At 40.2% G+C, this 19,159-nt stretch overlaps 1 long non-coding RNA gene across 1 annotated transcript in view; it reads right to left on the bottom strand.

Moving 5' to 3' along the window:
- Window positions 1–19,159, bottom strand: part of LOC116073885 — a 98,827-nt gene that overhangs the window by 8,858 nt on the left and 70,810 nt on the right. The window contains exon 2 of the long non-coding RNA XR_004111957.1: window positions 4,768–4,882. This is a non-coding gene — a long non-coding RNA (uncharacterized LOC116073885). The remainder of the gene's footprint in view (window positions 1–4,767; window positions 4,883–19,159) is intronic.

Below are 19,159 nucleotides of genomic sequence, written 5' to 3'. Positions count from 1 at the left end.
AGAATATCATCCTGAATGAGGTAACCCAATCACAAAAGAACACACATAGTATGCACTCACTGATAAGTAGATATTAGCCCAGAAGTTTGGAATACCCAAGATACAATCCACAAACCACAAGAAACTCAAGAAGAAGGAAGATCAATGTGTGAATTCTTTGATCCTTCTTAGAAGGGGGAACAAATATCAGTGGAAGGAGTTGCAGAGACAAAGTATGGAGCAGAGACTGAAGGAAGGACAATCCAGAGACTGCTCCACCTGGGAATCCTTTGCATATACAATCACCAAACCCAGACACTATTGTGGATGCCAGCAAGTGCTGGCTGACAGGAGCCTGATATAGCTGTCTCCTGAGAGGCTCTGCCAGTGCCCAACTAATACAGACATGGAGGCTCACAGCCATCCATTGGACTGAGCACAGGGTTCCCAATGAAGGAGCTAGAGAAAGGACCCAATGAGCTTAAGAGGTTTGCAGCCACATAAGAAAAACAAGAATATGAACTAAACAGTACCCCCAGAGCTCCCAGGAACTAAATCACCAACTAAAGAGTACACATGGTGGGACTCATGGCTCCAGCTGCTTATGTAGCAGAGAATAAACGGGAGGAGAGGCTCTTTGTCCTGTGAAGGCTCTATGCCCAGTGTAGGGGAATGCCAGGGCCAGGAAGTAGAAGAGGGTGGGTTGATGGGCAGGGAGAGGGGGGAGGGAATAGGAGGTTTTCCAGAGGGGAAACCAGGAAAGGAGAGAACATTTGAAATGTAAATAAAGAAAATATCTAATAAAAAAGAAATATAGAATACATTGCATAAGAAATGTTTACCTGTTACATAAAAACAGATGTAAAATAGAGTATTAAATCCTGTCCTTTCCCTGATGACTTACTTGCTCATTATTGCTATGCACTTGGCACCATAAAAATGGCATAATTGCCACCTCAGAAGGCCACAGTGATTGCCATGGTGGAAGGAATCCATCCCACAGATAGCAGATCTATATGGGAGATGATAACTTTAGTTGCCTTTTAAATATGATTGAAAATCACCAAGGATACGTGGTGGACATAGGATTTGAGCATGAGCTAGTACCTGTGGTCTTAGCTAACACTGTAACTGTATTAGCCAAGCTTCCATCACCATGCCAAAATGCTTGACACAATCAACTTCTAAGGGTAAATATTTATTTTGGCTCATGAGTTTACAAGCATCAGTTCTGTTTTTTGGGTCTGTTGCTTCAAAGTGCATCATGGCAGAACCCTGTGACAGAAGATACTTACTCATATCATCCCTACCAAAGAGCACAGTCTCGATGTCTCCACCAAGGACATAGCTCCAGTGACCTAACTTGACCCTATCTCCTAAAGGCTCTATCTCCTCCCAATAGGACCACAGGCTGTCAGCACACAGGCCTTTGGAAGACACTCAAGACAGAAACTATAATGGGAGTGAGTTCTCTTGTTTTCAACTGTACTATGTCCATGTATAAGACAATTTGCTCTAGAGTGGCTGAAAGTTCAATGTCCCCAATTTAATAGTAACAGTAAGTACAACGGTAATTGTATTCTGCTTTCGACCTCCACCAGCCCTTACCGGGGGAGAAAAGATGTAATTCAGAATGCCAAGTCATAGACTTCTCTCCATGTTGCTCTCCATCCTTCCTGGGAGTAGGAAGGTTCCTTTGAGAAGCCAAATCGTGTTGACTCCTAGATTTGGTTCTTCCCAGGGCTGGTTGAATTTTCTTCTTAAACTTGACCTATCCCCAGCCTCTAAGTTTCTGTGATCTTGGAAGTGGAAGGAAGTACATATTCAAATCTTCCCCTCTCACTTTATACAGAAGGTGAAGAGAGATTCAAAGAAGTGAATAGCTTCCCCAAGGCAATGAGACTGATGTGGCGAACACTCCACTCAATACTTCCCTTCTCTAGTGATCAGGCAGGGTTTTAGGCAGTTGTGCATATGAAAGAAAGAGTCTTCCTTAACAGGCATTGTCATGACCACAGGCCCAAGTGCATGGGTCCTGTGATGGACTCTGAGCCAAGTGTAACAACAGCAGAGGGATCATCACAAATGCCCAAACAGCCTACTGAAGCATCTCTGAGAGAAGTAAATAAATGACATACAAAAGTTATCCTTTAAATTCAGAGAGTTCGTTGGGGTCCCCAACGGTGGTCAAAGTTCATGAAACTATTGTTATTATTGTGAAGATGGGAAATTATCATTTGACTTATCCTCATACTAGTTTGTAAAGGAGTCCTATTCTGTTATAATTTGCTGAGGGTATGTCTCAGTGCTAGGACTGTAAAGTTCATTTGCAGTCTCTAAGCTCAGAAAGTTCATTGTCTGGATCTGGGTTGGGAGAAGAAAACAGGGTGCCAAAGAATATATAGAAGACCTAAAACAATCAGACTTTTAGACAAGGGAAAACTTCTAGGTAATGCATTTGGAATAGTGTCTTACATATAACTCCAAAAGCTCAGACTGACTACCCAGGAAACATTAAATTAACTAGACTACTTGAAAACTTATATAACAGGATAAGCATAATAAAATGGGAAAGACAATTTGCTGGATGGAAAAATAGGTATTTTCAAACCATGTATCTCATAAGAGACCTGAAATACAGAAGGGATTGTCATGTTCATCTACAAACAAGCTAATTCCAAGACAGACATGGAACATGATAGTTCTCTAAAGATGACAAAAGACTGACACATGCCTGAAATGATATTTAACATAATGGAACACTAATGAAATGCAGATTGTCCATGTCTGCTGGTAGAAGCTTTGCAATCCCTAATACTTGGAAAGACCGAGGCAGGAGGATCACAAGTTGAAGGCCTGGCTGGGTTAGCTAGTGAGACCATCTCAAAAGAAAAGGCAAAATAGAGGGCTTGGGCTGGATCTCAGTAGTGGAGTGCTTCCTTAGTGTGTGTGTGAAGTCCTAAATTCAGTCACCAGTACTGAGAAGAGAAAGGGAAGAAGGGAGAGAGGCAGGGAGGGAGAGAGGGAAGGAAGCAAGGAAGGACTGAAGGAAAGAAAAGGTTAGAAGGAAAGAGATGAAATAAACAATGTGATCCTACTCTACCCCATTGGGGTATCTCCATTAAAAACAAAACAAAACAGCAAAAGTGTTGGTATGTAAGAAACATTGATAAGAATTACATAGAATTGGAATATTTAATGAGTGGGAAATGGTACAGCTACTATGTAGAACATGGGTGGAATTTCCACAAATTAAAAATACGAGAACTGTTTAATCCCTCAATACCATTTCTGATCATTTATCCAAAAGATCTGAAATTGGGAATTCATAACAGAGTTATTTTAAGTCAATGAAAGAAGAGAAAGAAACCACACATCCATGGGCAGATGAGTTGAGATTTGAGACATGGTATGTAAACAAAATAAAATATTGTTCAACCTTTAAAAAATGAAAATAAGTGTGCCATGTATTATGGCATCATAGATCTGAAAGAAATTATTCTGTGTAATAATAAACCAATCAACAGACAAGTGATCCACTTATATGAGGTATATAAGGCAGTTCAAACGCATAGGAATGGAGAGTTAAAGGGAGGATTTGAAGTCTGGGAAAAGAGAGAGAAGGAAGGATTTATTGTTTAATAGATATGAGTCAACTTTACAGATGGGAATGGCTTGATGGATGGCTAGTAATGACAGTAGCCCAATGACATGGATGACTTAACATGACTATACTTTCACTTCAAAATGGACAAGATGGTAACTTTTGCATTAATAAACACACAGATTAGAATTGTCATCGTCAGTAACCTCAACATAAGCCAACATAGGTCTGCAGTGACCAGCTGGTACTGTAAGGATTCATCCAAGAGACGCAGGAAAACCCTCTCAACAAAGAAATCTCAAGATTCAGTATGGATTTCAAGAGAACTCAGAAAATAAGGTGCTTCCTTCATCACCACAAGGACCTAAGCTCAAACCCTCCACACTCACCTAAGAGACAAGTACCATGACCGTGTTTGTAAGCCCAGCAGTGGTGGGGCAGGCAGAGACAAGTAGCTCACTCCCTGCATATCAAAGAACAAGGCAAAAAGTAATTGAGGAATACATCTGATGTGAACCTCTGGCCTCTTGTGAACCTCTGGCTTCCATGAATACACAAACACATAAAAAGACATACAACATACATACATACATACATACATACATAAATACATACGTACATACGTACATACGTACGTACATACATACACACACTATTGTGAAATTATGCCTTATTGCACACACAAAAAGGGAAGCCATGCTGAAGAATGCCAACCAAGTGCCTGTAAGTCTTCTCTGAACATCAAGGCTATTTCTAGAGCAGTGAGTTTCAACATATGGGTTGCAACCCCTTTGGCAAACCTCGTTCCCCAAAAATATTAACATTACGATTTATATCAGTAGCAAAATTACAGTTATGAAGTAGTAACAAAAATAATTTTGTGGTTGGGGGTCACCACAACATGAGGAACTGTATTAAAGGGTCTCATTATTAGGAAGGTTGAGAACCACTGGTCAAGAGCTTGCAAAACCAAGAATGTTAAATTCTATCACTTAAAGAAGTCATTTTAAATGCCTTTTCATATAGAATAAACACGTTAGGACAGATGAGCATACTATCCATCATTGACTTTTGCCTCTGGTTGCAGAAAGGGTTCTTGTCTCCTAGAAGAGCCATGGCGAACAAGGTCAACTGAAGTTGTTTGGTTTTGAAAACAAACGTTAACTTGTTGGAAATGCACTCACCAATCAATCTCTTTGCACTTAGGAGCTCCTGGTGGTCTCAGTTGTTCAGCAATAGTGAAACTGTTCTGAAACATCATAGCCTCGGAAAGATGAGGTCAGTCCACTTCAGGATTCACTAAGAATGAACAGAGAAAGCTGAGTTGCCTGGAGGAGGGGTACAATGACTACCCCAAGGTCCCAACATTCACCTATGCCATCTCACACATCGGTGCCCTTAACAAGCTGGGTTTTGTCCCCAGTATTTAACAAACTCACTTGAATATCTTCTTTATGCTGAGCACTGTGCCAGACATCCCTGAGCTCTGCATCCTAGAGTATGAGAAGCCACTCACAAAAAACTTTCAAGACCACAATATGTGTAATTTCCGGTTGGTGTGACTGCATTTTTGGAAGCACACTTTTCTCCCTGAACACTACTGTCAAATGACTCAGTGAAAACCCACAGAAATGAGAAGTAAATCAAGTATCCTACCCGCTACTGTATCACCTCACTTGCTGTTCCAATGCCTCCTCTCCAGACTTGGGTGTGGCCCAAAGCTGAGGCTGAGATCACACAAGCTCTCACTTCTGTTCATGCTGTGAGCCTCCCTAAGGAGCATTCCCTATCCCCTGGCTTCAGAGAACACAAACCTTCCTTTGACCAGGAAGGCAGGCAGCCAGTGTGTGTAAACAGCAAGCTATCAACACCAGCATCCACACTGCAAGGTTGACTGTATTGTCTTCACGAATTAAAAATGACATATCGCAAAGATTACACGGCTCTGGTAGACCTCATGGCCTGCCTGACATGCTGGTTCAGTCTAAATCATAGACTGATTCAGACACCCAAACAAATTAACACATGTTTCCTGATGATACAAAATTGCATCTGTGTGTGTGTGTGTGTGTGTGTGTGTGCTCAAACCACTATACAACCACATCATCAATTAAATATTTATCAGACTTCCATTGACCTATGAAAGTCATCATCCACCAGCCCTCAGAGCATCATGGCTGGCTGGTTTTAAAAGCTAGCTTGCAGCCTTGGTCAGTGGAACACATTAGACCTTTTTCTGTGAAAAGCTCTTTCTATCTTTTGAACCGGATCCACACCCTGGGCTGAATGAAGCTTTTAGAACCAGTGAGAACCAGATGGCCCTCCGAGATCATTTTTGAATGTTTGGATCTGAGTCATTTGTATGCAGAAGGTTTCACAAAATAGCAATCTGGGTGGCAGGCTCCAGGCTGGGTCCAGCTTTCCAGACAGCCCATCTTTGCCTACAATTGAGAAGACAATATTGTAAGGTTCCATAAAAATATTGCAACATTTATCTATATGTGTAGCATCAAATAAATGAAGTGTCCTTGTCAGGCTGTTATTTCTATGGGAGTTCTCACAACTCCCCCTTCTTTCCCCTCTCCCCAACCCCATTTCTTTTGCTTGTTTCCATTTCACCTATAGGGTTTTGTTTTGCTTTGCTTTTTAAATCACAGGCACAGGCACGGAGCCAGCATTGTGAACCAGCCAGCGGAGGGTACTACATTACTGGTGCAATAATCCAAGCCACAACAAACTCTGAGCTGAGAACATTTGGATGAATTAAAATGGGCTCCACTCGAATTGTGCTCTGGGAGTTCCTCGTTTGCAAAGGAAAGGCTGTGGGATAGAAGATATGAAAAGGAGCAGGTCCACTGGGGCCTGCTCATCCAAGAGGAAAGGCAAGGTCTTAGTCTGATAGCAGGAGGCCAAAGGTGGAACAAAAGGGAAAAGTGGTCCAAACTAAGAGATACATTTATAGCCATTTACTTTAGAGTAAAACAACTAACTTATAATCACACCAATATAAGCATAGGGATATGATTGCAATCTTATGTCCAGTCACTCCAAGCTGGGAGGAATAAAAATGCCCTGTAATCCATGAATGGAAGCCCAAGAGTGGTGTTTTTACACAACGGAACACTATCGAGCTATGAAAGGGAATAAGTTCTAGCTGGATGTGGATGTGGTAACTTATGAAGATGCTGAGACAGGGGATTAACACTATCTAGTTCAACACTGATGCGGATGACATAGTAAGGATCTGTTCTAATAAGAATGAAAAGAGTTACTGACACAGCAATATGGACAAGTCTAAAGGACATTGTATTGAGTAGAAGATGCCATCCACTCAATCCCCGACAAGTGCTACCTTCTTCTAATTCCACTAATACACTATTCTCAGCAAACTTGAGGATCTAAAAACAGGACATGGCAGAGGAATGTGAGTACAAAGCAATGATATGGGAAAACATTTAGGATGGCAAAGTGTTCTGCTCTGAGTAATGATTCCAAACAGGAATTAAAATCATGGAACCACACATCTAAGAAAATGAATTTCTTTATATGCTAATTTTAGAAGTTAAAATGTTTAAAGAAAAAATAATATGTGTTTTAAATGACTGCTATAGATATATACATACATACATACACATATAACCTGATACAACCTGTGAGCAGTATAGGATAAGCAGATACATGAGAAGTCTGGAGAGTGGGGGAAGGGAGCTGTTAACTCAGTGGTTGACTGCTTATCTGCCTGGCACATGCAAAAACCTGCTTTGCACTCCCAGTGTTGAAAGGGCAGATAGGATGCCGTGGATAAAATGCAACTGTGGTCATCTCCAAGAATATGCAAACAAACCCAACATGGAAGGCCAAAGTGAAACTGAACCAAATAGAACAGGTTAGCAAGAACCTGTTGAGATGAGACTCCCCATGGCGGACTGGTGTACATGCATAGTAAGGCTTCACTGACTCCAGCAGCTCAGGCTGAAGGAACCGGATGAGACATCTGGCTCCATGTGGTGGTGACATAGCCATTCATTCCTAACAATCATTACTGTGCCATACCAGGGTCTTCCCAGCTTTAGAACCAACATCCATGAGAGCATGAGATAGCCCCCAAGGATTTCTCTCCCCTTACTCACTGGTAAGAAAGGCTCACTAGCTTTGGGCAGGAACTCAGGTGAAAGAGGGCAAGTAGCCAGAGAAAAGCAGACTAATCCTTGTGAGAAGAGTTTACACCTCATCTCCAGACCCTTGTTATGTCTCACAGCTCATCTGTTTATCTAGCTTGGGATACCATTTCTTCTTATCCAACAGTTACCAGCCTGTGGCTTGCAATCCCCACAGGGCTCACATATCAGATATCTTATATAACATTTACACTATGATTCATAACAGTAGCAAAATCACAGTTATGAAGTAGCAATGAAATAATTTTATGGTTGGGGTCAGCACACCATGAGGCACTGTATTAAAGGGTCGCAGTGTTAGGTTGAGAACCACTGCTCTTATCTGTCCTAAGAGGACAAGACCATATCTCCCATCTATAAGGAGTAAAAGAGGTTATTCTCCCCATCCCCACCCCATTGGCATCCACATTAAATTCACCATGTCCCTTAGCCTTGTTAGTACTTTTGTACTAACAAGTTACCCTTTTAGTACTTGTTGGGATTGTTTCGGGATGAATTGCTTTATCAATTCTTGCATTGGCTTCCTCCCTCAGCCATCTCTTAGTCACTAAAAAAAAGTTCCAGGAATTTTTGCCTATTAAACTCCTCCAATGCCTATTTGTGGTTTGTAGTTCCATCTAATTCTAGGGAGCTCAGAGGCAGGAGGACTGATTTATATTCATGTATGTGGATTTCTCAGATGCCATGATGCATTGTAACAGTTGTGGTTGAGAAGCTGAGATCCAGCTATGCTTCTAACTAAATGCAAGACTTTCAGTCTCTTCCTCTTCCTCTTTATGTCCTCTACAGTGTGAGCTGGTTAGGTCAGAGGACCTTCAGAGGGGCTTTTGAATCTGACATTACTCTCCTGTGTTCAATTCTAAGCATTAGAGGGGAATCACTAAGTTGATGCACACCAGAACTGATCATTTCAGTTTAACTCAAGATTTCTGAGAGTCTACTCCTTTGGAGATACATAAGAGCCAGAACATATCTAAAATAATCAAGAAAAAAAACAACCTTAAAATTCATATGGTAGCACAAATGGCACCCTGATAACCCAAGCAACACATGAATGAAAACATCCATGCGACAACTCCACATTCAATCAATAAGCACAGTGAAGACTAATAATAAACAGTTAATAACAGTTATTATATATAGGTATAAATATAACAAATAATTAATTTAAAAGTTAAAATATTTTAAAATCAAGTTAAATTGGAGAAAGAGAAGATCCTACCTTTAAGGACACTTTATCTTAACCAATCAGAAGAAGACTCTGAGTATAGGATTTATGTAATATTTTAGTATACTAGCTGGAACCACTTAAGACTTTTACTTAACTTCTCAGAATCCATTTTGTCTACAAATTGGGGTAATAATGACTCTGGCTGTAAGGGGTAAATGGCAGGGTACTTAGTTTTATTATTCAGTCACTTGTATCATTGTCCTGCCCTATTGAAGTGTTCGATCCTTTTTGCCACTTATCTCCATTTTACCTCCCTCATCTTGAGGGACTGAGGTAATATGCCCCTAGTGCTGTGAGAAGCAAAACTAGTTCTTCCTTCCAGGAACACTTCTCTGTTTCCACCAGCACAATTGTCCATTATCTCTGGGTTTCTGCTGCCATTGCTGAACACTTACCTGTACTGCTTCACAACTGACTTGGACATCTATGCTTTTGGGTGCTTCAAAACTCCAGTTTTCTAGAGTACAGCCAATCTACCATCCAAGACCACTTATCCAGTAGAGCCCAGGATTTTATGCCGATGCCCTGACTCTCTTCTTGGATTCATCTTGGTCACATCAACTGAATGTTTAAGTATTTCTAATGTTTCCTCTCCACAACAGCATCCTCCAACCCATCCTGCTTGCTGATTCTTGCCCATCTCTCAGATCCAGCTTTCCTTACCACCACCATCACTCAAGCATACATAACTTAAGCATCCCTGATGACATGGTTGTAACATCAGACTTGGAATAATGACATATTAGCAACCTTTTCCAAAATATCCCTGCTTACTTCCTCACCACCTCCTATCATATCAGGTGTTTGGGTGGAGAAGACAAAAGCCAGAGGATGAAAACAGCTTTGGATATTTTGTACACAGTTCTCATTTTGTTATGAGAAGTTGCCCACCCTTAACAATTACTGCTTCTTAATCTTTTTCTTCTACAGCCTGCTCTCCTACCCAGGTCACTTTCCAAAGCCTCCATTCCTTCCATTTACCACCAAACTGAAAGAGGTCCCCTTCCCTTAAGCACACCACACACTTTCACAAGCCCATGCTTCACATCTTGTCTTTATGTCCTCTCAGAATCCCTTCCTGTTTATGTCTCCCTTTCTCCTTGCCTGGGAAAGGTCTACATAACCTTCAATACTTATAGCCAACGCTACCTCCCTTGAAGACTTACTAACTCCTAGTCCCTTCCAGATGAATCTGTCTCTGCCTTCTCTTAAGTCTCCACACCACTCTGCTCACCAGGTTCTACTTCTGTTTAGCACTAATACCAAATGGCATGGTTCTACTTGCTGGACTCTCAAAAGTATAAAGATTTAGCCTTCAGACTCCTAGGTAAGATTTCATGTTTTTATTATGGTCTACTGTCTATGCCAACCCCATATGTGGTATGTTTAAGGTCCTGCATGCCTTCTAAACTAGGCCACAATATCTTCAAATACAGACAGTGTCTTTTACTCCTTTGAGTCCCAAGCATGAGCATAGTGTTAGTAAATACAAGATTCAGATTAGATTGTCCCCTCCAGACATCTTCCTAGTCCTGTGAAGTGTCTACAGGCTGCTACTGTGACAACTGGACTGAATTCATTGTCATCTCTTTACAGATTATAGACTTCATGAGCATGATATATATACATTATATATTATATATATTATATAATATAGTTTATATTTTTATTGCATTATATTTACTTGTTATGGTAGATAATATATTATATGTAGTAATGGATATCATATTCTATATACAAGATGTATATATATTGCATTTTTTATTATTCTCATATATTTTCGGCATTATCTTCTCTATATCTGCACTAAGAACAAGTATTCAACAAACAAATACCAATTAACAATTTTTTATTGGCTGAATAAGCCTATGTCTGCCTAGGAAAGGATAAAGTCTCTTGTAGATGTGTTGTCTGTAAAGGAAGGAATTTCTCTCAGTGGCTATTTCCCTGTGCTTTTGGCTGTCTCCTGTACATCCTGGGATTTCAGCAAGTTCAGTCAAGTCATGAGGAGAGGTGGAGCCATTGTTTTTGCAGTTCTCAGGTCATGGACCTGGAACAGCTGGTTTTTTAAGTAGTTACCTAGATACAGTCACCAAATTGACATACATCATAGTTACTTTGTCTAGTAATTTTTTTTAAGCATTAAAAGGACATAGAATATCTTTTTTAATCATATTTTTTAAGTATCTAAAAGGACATAGAATAAAATTGAGAAAAAGTCAAAGCACTGCTTTGACAAGTATAAAGTGAAGGGGTGCACCACCATCCCATGCACTCATAGTTACAATCCGTTAGCAAACACAAGACTGGCAGGAGGCCCTCGGTCCTGTGGAGCTTCGTGCCCCAGTGTAGGGGGATGCTAGAGCAGTTAGGCAGGAGTGGGTGGGTGGGTGAATGGGTGAAGGAGCACCCTCACAGAGGCAAAGGAGAGGGAAGATGGGATGCAGGGTTTGCAGAGGGGAGACCAGGAAGGGGGACAACATATGAAATGTAAATAAATAAAATAACCAATAAAAAGAAAAGAAAACACTGGACTGCTTTATCCATCATAAAGTGTACACTACCTTTCCATGCATTGATAGTTACAATCTGTTAGAAAATACAGGATTGTTTTATCCATTGTCCAAATACTTATCTTTACTTGCATATGTCTCTTCTTCACCTTCTCCCCTTCCCTAAACCATCCTCCACCCACCAAACCACATGCCAGTTACAGACCCCATTTGCTCAAGAGAATATCCATTTGCTCAAGCCCCCTTCCCCTGGTAAGTCATTTCTCTTTCCTCACACTAGCCTCAACCTTCCACCATCTGCCAGGGGAAGCTTAGCTCTCTTTAATAGGTTTACTACGGAGATAAATTTATGCAAATAAACTCAATATCCCATGAATACTAAAATAAAAGTTATCAATATACTTTGTGGTGTTTTATTTTGAACGATATTAATTACCTGTGATGTTTTTGGAAAAAGCTCTTTTTATACATTGTTTGAATGAGTTAGCATAAGCTTCCTTACATGGCTTTGTTCATCATACCACCATCCTTGATGTCACCATCCAAAACAGTAAGTTAGCTGATGAGCAGCCAGAGAAGTAAGTTTTCTAGATGTTAGGAAATTGCATCAGCTTGAATTAAACAAAAAGAGTAAGTTCAACAGTGACAGAGCTATAAGCTAGGAGGTGGGGGAGAAAGTCTGGTTGCCATCATAGTGCATGATAACAGAGACATGGACAAACCAGGAAGATTTCCCAAGATCCTGTAGTACAAAAATACTTGGGAGTCAGAAAATAATGATGCTATGCTTTTTATTTAAGGTAAAAGTCATGGGACATAGGCTACTTTCACCTCACAATTGTGGTTTTATGTAACGGTCCCAAGAGTATTGATTGTACTACAGTTCTGTACTCAAGCCACTTTTTTTTTGTTACTGACTTTGCTTGTGTGATTAGCTACAGTACAGTAATTTTAAGACTCTTGAAAGAAAAAAATTAAATTAAAAATGTAAGACAGTAGTCCATATCTGCTTTGTTGTTGGGGGGAGGGGTCATTTGTCTTTCTAAGACAAGGTTTTATTCTTAGCCCAATCTGGCCTTGTATTCACTCACAACAATCTTTCTTCCTCAGTCTCCCAAGTGCTGATACTACAAGAGCAAAATACTCTGTCCTGATCATATTGTTCTTATAAAAGCTGATACTAAGTGGAAAGATTGATAGAGTTTTGAGGGATTGCAATAGTTGATCTTCATAACAGAAGGCCACTATTAGAAAAGTAGAAAAATCCAAAATTACTCACAAGGAAAGGATAGGATCTGTCCCAGGACAGCAGTACTAAAGAGAAAACATTTTAAGAAGTCGTACTGTTTCCTGTGTGGCTCACCCTGATATCCCTCTGTCCTGCTTTATCAGTTTCTCATGAGAGAAAAAGAAGTCTTAAGAACCAGTTATTGTGTGTTAAGTGCATAGAGGTTGACTATGTGCCAGATAACTAGGAATGCACATCGATTTTTTTCACATCTTAATTTAAGTATTTCACTTAATTGATGCACAAAATTGTATATTTTCATAGGATCTCATGTGCTATGCTAATATATAATATATTGTAAGTGTGTGGTGAAGGGTATAAATATCTCCTTAGGTGTTTATTTTTCCTTTTCAGTGAAAGTTCTCAATGTCTTCCTTCTAGTTGTTCTGAGGACTTCAGCTCATTCTGTGGCCTGTCATTTCCCTACCCTGCAGCAGAATACTAAAGCTAGAACTTATTTCTCCTTTCTAAGCTCACCTCAGCTGAGCATGCATATCTTAAGAGCAATTTGGGTCTTTGATTACTGTAACCAGACTACAGAAACAAATGGACTTTGAGAAACAATGCACACTGAGCCAAGAAGCTCCTGGGAGGCATGGACTTCATATCAAGTCATGACTCAGCACAATACAGTTTATTAGCATGTGTGTATGTATACACGTTCCTGTGTGTCCATGCGGTAGGAATGTGTGTGTACATATCTCTGTGTGGAGGCTTCAGAATGGCTTCAGGAATCTTCCTTAATCACTGAGGGGCAGGTAAGGGCATGGAGCAGCTTAACAACACGAGTCTGCCTGGTTAGGTATACACAACACACCCTTCCTCTAACAATGTAGTTGACAATCTAGGACCCTCACCTGTATGTACTATGAATACACACCCCTCTTCTAACAATTTGCCCCACAGCCTAGAGCCTCTACTTGCATTAACCTGCAGATATGTTCCCCTAAAATGGTGAAATAAGTTTCTACTTCCCTTAACAACCATCAGGAATGGACATTTTCTATTCAGACATTCCCAGTTGTATCTCAGATTAGGAGCAATGAGTTCAAACCAACCTGGTTTGAACTATTTTGGAGTAGATGTAATAAGGCAAATTCTACCCTCTGACAACTTTTTTAAGAGAATTCCCCATTTGTCACCTTATGCCTATGCATAATTGAGCATGCATCTGATTAAAGTCAGATGCATTGTGAGAAGGGGCATACGCAATAAGCAAAAAATGTATATAATCCAAACCTGTCTATCAAAACAGATAATCACTCACACTATGTCCCTGAACAACAAACATCTGTGTCCTTTGCACTCCATAAAAAGAAGCCCCAACAACAGCAGAGCCATGCTGAAGCCTACACACACACAGATATGCACACATGCACTCCTACCCCCATAGACACACAGGAACATGTATACACACATGCTAATAAAATGTATTGTGTTGAGTCATGAATTGGACATTCTCTCCCTATCAGGTAGACTTTTGTCAGTCTCAACAGAGTATTCCGACCTATATGATCACTTTGCTTTGGAATTAAGTTCCCTTGCTACTTTGCAATCTGTGTGTGTCTTTACTACAATTCTTTGAGTAAGAGACCAGCAACCTTGTAACACCAGTTGCAGACACTGACCACTGCTAACAACTCTCCATCATTTTTCTTTTGAGCCACAATGTCTCACTGAACACTCGGATTTAGCTAGACTAGCTGGGCCACAAGCCCAAATGTGTTCTTGTCTCTTACTTCCAAGTGCTGGGATTCCAGGTGTGTACCACTGTGTCCAGAATATTACATAAGGTCCCACCTACCCAGCCCATCACCACGTGTGACTTCATTGTGGGTAAGCCAAAACTCCACTGAACACCTAATTTCCCTTTGTATATACCAGGGAAAAAAGAGTGTAAAGATGGATTAGGTTATCATTGCCAAATGACTTTGTACAGTAATAATGGATTTCCTTCAACAAACTAAATAGAATACACTGATATGTAATTTCTTAGCTTAGGCTTAAACAACCTGGCTTCCGTGGCTAGTGATGCTGGTGTTCTGTTGGGTACCATTTCAGTCTTTTCTTGTCAGAGGCTGAGGTAAACGGGACTAGAGGCTCCCAAGGTCAGAGTGGGAAAGATCCTGCGATGTTGCTAACACTGTGAAGCATTGAGTGTTCATTTGAGAATGAACCATCTTATCACCATCCTACAAACTTCTTTTCAACACTTCTGGGGTGGCTAATTTCCATACCATCTCATTTCTAAATCTGCACTCAGAGAAGTAGCTAGAGGAAGAATCTACCCTCCCCCACCCCTGCAAATCTTCACTGATTCTCTTATATACAAGTACATACAAAGGCTGGTGAGATGGCTCAATGGGTAAGAGCTCCTGCCACCAAGCCTGATCCCAGGAATCAACACAATGGATGGAGAAAGCCAGCTCCTGTGATTTGTACTCTGATCCTTAAATGTGTGCTGTAGCATGCATATTCTCCACCCCCCCAAATAAGTTAATAAAGTATCTATTGTAAATATTTTATACTGGATGAATGTGTAAACATCATATATGTGCATGTATTCCATGTATTGTCACACTTTGTCTCTTACATGCTAGAGAACTTTATAATCTACTTAACAAGCCAACTGTCAAGATAGTATAATTATATTCAAAGAACCCTCAAAGGTCTACAGGTTGCCTAGGCAGTCTGTATACAGGGATTCTTGTGTACCACTAGACTTCATCCTGAAACAATTGGGAATGAAAAACCAACAGGTGCCAAAGCACCATCTCTAGATACCATCCTTATTTTGCACATTTGTTTATCTTTAAACTCAACTCCTTGAACACAGATCGTCACCTCTAAGTGCCACCCCTCTGCTGAGTTGACAAATCACTAGGATTTTTCTATTTATATCCCCACAAGTTATAGAGACAGTGAGGCCCTATGGTTGGCCCTGACAGCAATTCTTCTTTGAGCAAATGCCTTGTACTTCTCTGACAACTAAGATCTCTACATCACAAGTGAAATTATGTGAACTTGGATCTGTAAAGGCTTCCTATCCCCTGATAGTAGAAGTCCTGCTATATGTTCAAAGGGATAGGCCACTGTATAAGTCGGGGTTCTCTAGAGTCACAGAACTTATAGGTAGTCTCTACATAGTAAGGGAATTTATTGATGACTTACAGTCTGTAGTCCAACTCCCAACAATGGTCAGCAGCAGCTGTGAATGGAAAGAAATCCAAGGATCTAGCAGTTGCTCAGTCCCACAGGCAAGCAGGCAAAGAAGAGAGAGGGCAAATCTTCCTTTTTCCAATGTCCTTATGCAGGTCTCCAGCAAAATGTGTGGCCCAGATTAAAGGTGTGTGCCACCATGCCTTTAATCTCAGATGACCTTGAACTCAGAGACCTCTCTGTCTTAATCTTCTGGGATTCATAGCCATTATGCCTCAAGATCTCCATGCCAAGATCCAAGTCAGAAACTTGTATCTCCCAGCCTCCAGATTAGAAACACTAGTGAGCCTTCTAATTCTGGACTGTAATTCATTCTAGATATAGTCAAGTTGACAACCAGGAATAGACATTAAGCCACATATATCTCCCCTACTGGAGGAAGAAAAAAATAGATCTTACCAGTATAATATGAGATAAAAGATGCTGTTGCCTCAGAACTGGACAATCTCAACAAAAGAAACATAGTTTTGAAAAGAGAAAATGTTTTCAATTAGTCATGGAAACTAGTTTTTAAGTCATGGCTATGCTCTGCCATTTTAGTAGGTTCTTTATGCCAGTATCAGGGCATTATGGGTAAGGTTTAATGAAGAACCACATTCTGTGTTCTGTGTGGAAATGACTGTGATCTACTGTTTGATCCTGGATAAGATATAGCCCCACAAGATCAGAAAGCACTATTTCATCTTTTCTTTAAAAAAAAAAAAATGTTCGTAAGCTCCATATGCGGCTCAGTGGTTAATAGTACTGGCTACTCTTGCAGAGAACCTGTTTGGTTTCCAGCACCCACATCTGGTGGCTTACAACCATTCACATGTAACTCCAGTTTGAGAGGTTCTAACTCTGGCCTCTGTGGACACATGCACTCATATGCAGACACACACACACACACACACACACACACACACACACTTACTTTAAGGTTACAATAAATAAATAAAAAAATTACAGCTATTTATAATTTTAGGTTCCAAGAGACAAAAAACATGAGTTAATGTTTTGACCAAATGAAATGATGTTTCAATACATAAAAATATAGGAACTAGAACAAACAAACAGTTAAGAAATGCCCCTGGGCTGGAGAGATGGGTGACTAGTTAAAGTGCTTGCTGAGAACCTCTGTGGACCAGAGTTTGGATCTGCAGAACCAACTTAAGCATGCCAGGTGGAGTGACAGAGATGGGGGAAAGCTGTCTAGTGACACTAGTGACATCTGTCCACTGTAGGTTTCCCTAAGAGACCTGCATCCATGACCGAGGTAAAGAGGGACAGAGAATGAATCCTGATATTCACCTGCATGCACATGCATATGCACACACATATTACATGTCCCTAACATGCATTTGAACATGCATACATGTGCATAAAACACACAGAGAGAAATGAAAAAGAACTGTCCAAGTGAGACGTCTACATGTTTTAAGTTTGGTGTCGGCCAGAGGTGGCAGCATGCACTTGCCATCCCAGCATTTGAGAGGCTGGCCAAAGAGCTTTGAAGAAGCCAGAGAGACTGACTTATGATCTCCCCATTCCCAAAACTCATTTAATTTTGACTTTGAATCAGTCCCAAATGACTGCTCAATAATTTCTATGTATGTGTATGTATATACACACTGTATATATATACATATATATACACATATATATACAAATATATGTATACATATATACATATATATGATATATATATATATATATATATATATATTGCTATGGATGTAGCTCAATGGTTGTTTGCTAGCATGTTCAAGGCCCTGGGTTTTATCTCTAGCAATAGCAATATTTTGTTTTAAAGCCAAGTAAACTTTTTTTTTTTAATATCTGTAACTACCATATCACAGATAAATTGCCCTTGCTCACAAAGCCTGGTCTAAAGCTGCTGCAAGGATTGCACAGGCTGCAGACACACACTGGGAATTACACAGTGGCCTATCAGGGTGGTGACAATTAAACTCAGCCTTTCATTCACACTGTAACCTGTCCTGCATTTCTTCACGAAGTTTCGGGTTTTTTTTTTTATATATATAGACATTTCAAACTGTCTCTTTACAAAAGAGAAGCAGGGTGGCTCAGTCCAAGATCCCTTAATGCCAGCACTGAGAGGAAAAAGAGAAAGGATGCCCGTGCCGTCCTCCAGACCAGATGTTCACATACAGAAGATCTCGGGCTTGAGACCTAGATGGTTTCCTAGGGAGCCCAAAACATTTTTACACATGGACTGTTATCATTACTTGGAAAAGGAAGAAATGAGTTTGTATTAACCAGCGACCATCCACCCACATCATGTAGTATTAATTAAATGGCTTCTGAATAAAGTGTAGTCTCTGCATGTAGATATAGCCGCCTTTAACTTAAAATCATTTTAGAACAGAAAGGCTGAATATTTAGCAAATTCTGAAAATAGTAAAGAGTCTTAGACTCCAACCAGAGTAGGGAAAAAATAGCCAGAAGGGAGAGAAACATATATTTTATATATATATTATATTTTTTTTACTTAGATGGAACCTTGGAAGTAAATTTTAGTTAGCCACTTGGAGCCAAGTGATTTTTTTTTTCTAAGCTAAAACTTAAGTTTGTAAAATACATGAAAGCTCTTGGTAGCTAAATTATTTGCGTACAAAGTTAGCATTTAATCCATCCTGTGAGTCACTGTATATGGAATCATTGTGAGTTGGTTTTATTTGTAGAGGTAAAAGCTGTATAAAGTCAAAGAGGCAGGCTGAAACGCCCGACACTCTCATGCTCTGTCAAATACACCTTTGAAGTAACTTCTTAGGAACTTCATTCAGGGGAGTGGCTCTGTAACCTTTGATAACTTTGGGAGCTATCTGGAGTTGACTGGTTCACGGAAGATAATCCCTCAGGCATAGAGACCACCCAGAACAGCAGCTAAGGTGAAGGCGCCAAACAATAGAACATCAAGACAGATACCTACACAAACAATGGTCATTTTGTGTGTGCGCTACACAGCTCATTAAGTTACCACAGAAATTACACATGCAAAGTTAGATGATCCAAAAGGACAAACACAGACAGACTCGGACTCAACTGATTTCAGAACAGAACATACAGTAGTTCTGGCCTTCCCTAAAATTCATACATAGGTTTGCACAGAACCAATAAATAAGTAAGCAGAAGCTGACAGATAAG

The sequence above is a fragment of the Mastomys coucha genome, unplaced genomic scaffold (genome assembly GCF_008632895.1).
Source record: "Mastomys coucha isolate ucsf_1 unplaced genomic scaffold, UCSF_Mcou_1 pScaffold23, whole genome shotgun sequence".
NCBI lineage: Eukaryota > Metazoa > Chordata > Mammalia > Rodentia > Muridae > Mastomys > Mastomys coucha.
The sequence above is the reverse complement of the archived record's forward strand: the minus strand, read 5'-3'. Positions and strand labels throughout refer to the sequence as shown.